This window comes from Chaetodon trifascialis, chromosome 17 (assembly GCF_039877785.1).
Source record: "Chaetodon trifascialis isolate fChaTrf1 chromosome 17, fChaTrf1.hap1, whole genome shotgun sequence".
In the NCBI taxonomy this organism is placed as follows: Eukaryota; Metazoa; Chordata; class Actinopteri; order Chaetodontiformes; family Chaetodontidae; genus Chaetodon; species Chaetodon trifascialis.
Window position 1 is genome coordinate 19,298,764 of NC_092072.1, and position 5,939 is coordinate 19,304,702.

Below are 5,939 nucleotides of genomic sequence, written 5' to 3' on the forward strand. Positions count from 1 at the left end.
AGAAAAGTGTCTGATTTTGCCTCACAGGAGTTGTGTGATGTTCAGAGGGGGATCACAGCAGCCCCTGACATCTAAAGATGGCGCTGTTGATTCCCGAGAGTCCTAGCACTGCTCCAGATCAGGAGGCAGATCCTGATGGGGGGAAAATGAATGCGTATGAATACATGTGGCTGTGATGTTGGATTTGGATGCATTTCAGAAAAGCACACCATATGCACTTGTCACTGAGTGGATAATCCTGAGATATGCGGGATCAAGGTTAATCTGTCGTTAAAAATGAAATGGATTCAGAACATATCAAGACACAATATCTCTCGCTCAGCATGTTTGTGGTTTTGCCAATGCAGCACATTTTGTTGAAGGGCGAAAGTCATGATGACTTACTTGGGAGTCCAGACATAAAGTCCACATGGATATTTTTTCCAGCACAGTATATCCTCTTTCACCTTTCTTTCACAGCTCTTCTTTTGAATGATAGAGTGGACCTTTGTAAGGATCATCTATCATTACATGGGATTACCATTTCTTTGCATGCTGGGATCTCTTAGGATTACAGGGAGATTACTTCATATTTTTAAAACCCCCATGCCAGATCTGCCTTTATCTTTTCCATCCGGCAGTTTTTGGTAAGATGTTGAATCTCCACCATCCTGAATCCTTGTCAGAGAATTCATTTTCACTTTCTCAGCATTAGCAAAACTTGTCCTTCTTCATTCCAATGATTACAGAGAACCCGCAGCTATATTTAAGGACCAAACGAATATAATATATGTCACTGTTTACATTTTTATACCAGTTAACCAAACAAGCTTTGGAATTCCCTCAAGTCTCACATGCTGTCACTTGTTCTGTGTCCCGAAGGCTTTGAGGGAGCTGTGCTGTGTATCATTAACAATGCAGCAAGCTATAATGGGTAAATGTGAAGGTCATGTTCTGATGACATTGTCACTATAGAATCTACATATTACATGGATGAGAAGGAGGATAAAATTATGCATGAAAATCTCATCACCAAAAAGGCATGTGAAGCAATAATATAGAAAAAACTGAGATAATCTATTCCATGCAACTTGAAACTGCAGATTGGAGACTGTGCAAAGCCAGCCTAGCCTTTTCTGCTTGCTTCCAAAGTGAATAAACACATCGATGCCTTTAAAGTATAAAGGCCATACTAAGGCAAGCAGTGCAAGCCCTATATGCTTTCCAACATAAATCATTTAATCAGGACCATAGTCAGAACAGCCACAATTATGAGGATGAAACCTGGGTTAAAAAGATTGGTCTTCTTCTTCTTCTTTTTTTTTTAAATTTATAAAGAGCCAGACTGGCTGTTATTGGTTTCCCTCATCCTCCAGTCTTCACGCCACATGAGGCCAGCTTTGTACTTGAACCTAGGTTCCTTTAAAGTTGACTGCTCAACATTTATTTCAAAACATATTCATTTTAAGCAAAAACTGACATGTAAAAGTTATGTGATGGAGCTCAGAACAGCATCCACAGGAATTCTATGCAGTATCTACATCTGTGGCATGGGTTACAGAATATGTTTGGTGAGCATGAAACTTCACAACAAGGCTTTGGTGCGCTACACAGTCACTGCACCTCATTGTTTTGCATCAAGAAATATCCACCTAAAACCACAATTTTATAAATTTATATTTAAATAAAATTTATAAATTTAAATAAATTTATAAATTTTTAAATTTCTGTTTATATTCATATGAAAATAATAAATATTACATGTTCCTTAGGGAGCTTTGCAGGTGTTTGCAGGTGTTTACTTTGTACAGAGCTTGGTTAGCTGTTTTCCCCTGCCTCAAGTCTTTCGATAGCAAAAAGGCTTATTTCCCAAAATGTTAAATTATCTCTTTAAAACTGCATTGTTCGACACAATATTTAACCATTTCCTTTTCCTCTTTACATCTCCCCCCCTCTGTCTTGATGGCCTATCATCTCCCACAGATGTATCTGGTTTCAGGATTCACTGACCTCTGCAGTTTCATCCCGCCACAGCTGAGAGATGATATAGATGTGACTGGTGAGGTGTGTTCACCAGCAATGTTGCAAAATTGGTGGGTATTGTCAGAATCACTTTTGGGAGTGGACTTGCTATTATCCAGCACCAGAGAAGGTTGGTCACCTTGAGGAAAGGTGAAATGAAAAGTTCCATTAACAGACTCTCGCTAGCTTCCTGGTGCTGAGATGAATGGATTTTATTGTTTTTGTTGCCTTTTATTTTCACTTTTGTTAATCAGAAGTTTTTTTCCTTGTCCTCTAACCACTTACTGGAGAGACAAGGAGGCATCTTGACACTTTATTGTCAGCACGGATGCTACAGTAAATGTTAAATGTCTCTGGATCAATATTGTTGCCCATAGCTCTGCACTGTACCAGGTCTCTCACACTGCTCCGCTCATTAGAGATGTGTCTGACCTATAGGCTTACATCAGCTGACTGGCAGCAGATGGAGATACCTGTAAGCCTGTTTTCAGCACACATACAAACACACACATACAGAGTGCTCTGCAGCTCATCAATCCAGCTCGAAAAGTGCAAAAACAGGCTAAACACAATGTAATAAGACAATCTATCAGAATTTAAAGGGCGTAATGTATTTTTTATTTATATATTTATTTTTTGTCTTATTTTACAGACAAATTCATATTACTGATAAAATGGCTTCATTGCTGAACCTTTTAATAACTGCAGCCTGTGTGACATAACAGGCAGGAACAGAGAGTAGTAGCGCCATCTGCAGGAGAGACCCCTCATAACAGAAAATGGCCATGGCAAGTGAGGAACGGGCAGAAATAATGAAAATGAGGAGAATATTTATGTCTAAATATAGAGATTAAAGTATACGTGTGAACTGAAATATATGAAAGGTGCCACCATCTAGGCTTATTGCTCATTCACAAGGAACTCAGCCTGACTGACCCTTATTTCAAAGGAAAAACTACAACAAATGATTGATAGAAGACATGACTTCTCTTTCATTTGCAGAAAATTTTCAGGCAATTAGAGCCCCTTCTGAAATTTTGCTTCTCTTTGAAAACAGCGCTGATGGATTTCCTGATGGATACTAGACACTAATTGTGGAGTAGACATAGACTTCTGTCTGAGAGGATCTCAACCCATCAGCGAGGAGATGGATGTCCTCAAGTCCAGAACAGGCTGGAGGCGTGCTGCATGAACAGCAGCACACTGCTGACAGCTAAAGTAAGGACACGCAAGGTTTTAGTTTTGTCAAAAAGATTTCAACAGCATGACATCTGGTTCTCTGAACAGGTAGAGTGCTGGTAGGTAAATATAAAATTCCAGCATTGTTTTAAGTTAACGTAGAAGATCTTTTATATCGAACTTTGTTTGTGATACTTTTCATGACATGGGTAGTTAGCATGTCACTTTATTTGTCATGTGTCAGTAAACATCAGTCAGCCTGTCTTGTGGTGCTCTGTAAGAGCTTCAATTCTGAGAAAATAACCCTTGTGATGTCACCAGAGTAATCTCAGTATTGACAATAATCAGAGATCGAGAGCACAATTAAAAAACAAAAAACATTACCCAGATGCATAATGGGAAACGTAGACCCAGTGCTTTTTGGAATTGGTCCATACTAGACTACGTCAGCGTATCTTGGCCTGGGTTGCTGATTAGGAGCATTTTTTTTAGCTGTTCTAGTTCCATGGCACAAGGGATGAACATCGGTCTGTCAGTCCACCAGTTTGGTCCAGTCAAAAATATCCCAATAATTATTGGATGCATTCAGTTCTAATGACCTCAGCAATTCGACATCTGTATTATATGGATTGCCATAAAAATTGGGACCACAAATTCATGTCCCGCTCAGGACGAATTGGAATAACTTTGGTGATATTTGACTTTTCATTTAGTTTTTATTAGTTTATAATGACATCCTTACCTGCCTTAGTTGTACTTTGTGTTCAGTGCTAATTAGCAAATATTAGCATGCTAACAAAATAAACTAAAATGATGAACATGGTAAACATTATACCTGTATTTTTTCAGTGTTTTGGTCGATGGTGTTCAAATTGAGAATGTAGATATGACGTTTCTGGCCACCAACTTTGGACTAAGAGAAAGAGACACATCGTGGAAAAAAGTTCTACATGAGAGGCTTTTTTTTCTTTTATTGTGCAGTATTTGGAGAAATAGTACAAAAAAGGAGAGTGACTGGCCTAGCCAACATGGTGTATTTCTGGGGCCTATTTCTTGAAATTTCCATCCAAATTGCAGCTTCATGTTTTCAGCTTCATTCGGCACTGTCTTGAAGACAATGACTAGACAGAAAGTGAGTTTAGAAAACCAAAAATCAGTTATTTGTATTGAATTACAGCCCTGTCAACCCCAATTATGGTCACTTTGTAAAAGGATAAAATGGAGTCCTAACTGTCTGCTGGTCGTAATAATAGACTACACATGTTTAAGAAACAGCCCGTCCTCACCAGAAAGTGGCCATGTAGTTGGTCTGTGCAAGTAGGCTACTACAATCCATATTTACATTTGTTGAGTGGCGACAACCTCTGGTGGCTGTAGTAATTATGACAGGAGCAAAGGAGGAATCAGGTGACCTTGTGTAAAGAGCAAGAAAGTCTGCATTTGGATGAAGGTGGAGTGAATGGACGGCTCAAACAAAGACAGGGCTTTCATCCAGAAGACCGCAGTCAACATTAAGTTTTTAGCTTACATAATGACTTTGTTTTGTTACACTGATGTACTTATTTTAAACCAAGCGTAATGTTTTCCTGAACCTACTTAGTAGTTATAGTAGTTATAGTAGTTATATTGTCTAAACCTAATCAAACTGCTTGACGACGAAGGTCTCTCCAGCGGTCATATGTATTATATTGTTTTAAAAACATGTACTTTGTGCCAAGGTGTTCTTCGCTGGAACATCCTTTAAACAAAAAATTCTCCAAGCAAACTGTGCAAACATGATTGTGCAGAAAGATCTGTAGCCATTTGATTTCTCTTGTCGCAACTTTAACTTCCAGATTAAAAAACATCAAGATAGAGGGACATTGTTCAAAGTGATGCTGCAAGTCCAGTTCTGCTGTATGTGTGCTGCTTTATCTTCCTGGTAGTTAGGTGTGAAATCCTGCTCATCAGTGTCATGGGAGATAATGAGACCATGTGAGATCTTATTACCTTCCAGCACCGACAGTTTCATGCAGCAATAATTACTCCCACTGGCGGCTTGCTTATTGACGATGCCTGCCCAAAGTATCACTCTGGGACTAATGGTTTCCCTCCTTCACAAGGCAAACAATGGAATGAACACCGCTTCAATCAACTCCAAGTGATGGATTTAATGACAAAATCATTTTTCCTCCAGTTTATGGCAAGGGAGGAGCGACACATGCAAAATAAGATAGGTCTCCGAGGGGATGTGTTTGTGCGAGAGCCGAGCTGTAAACAAGTGCGCTGCTTTTATTTGCTGTGATTTCATTGCATTTGATGCTAAGTGAATGTGACCGAGCAATTGCTGTTAACTTGCAGCAAATGAAATGCATTACTATGTGCGAGCGCAGGTCTCTCATCAGTTTTCGGCGACGGCGTGATGTCTTTAGGGTCGGGGTGGAAAAATGAGCTCTATTGATTTCAGGGAGCGAAGAAAAAGGGTAAAAAAGCAAGTAGAGGGACTCCAACTAGCCTCAGTTGGATCATGAGTTCAACATGCAGTGACAAATGGACGGTGGAATGAGAAAGAACACCCTGAAATCAAATTGAGTATGGATTGTTGTGGCCTGGATTTATAGCTCCGGGGTATCCCAAACCTGGAAGTCATAAATTGATGCAGTTGAAATGGGGCGTCAGTGGGGGATTGCTGCTATGATTCGTTTACTGCGGGTGTCACCGACGGACAATACAAATGGCGAGTCATTGTTGTCCCACAACAGGGCTCGTTAATAGAATAT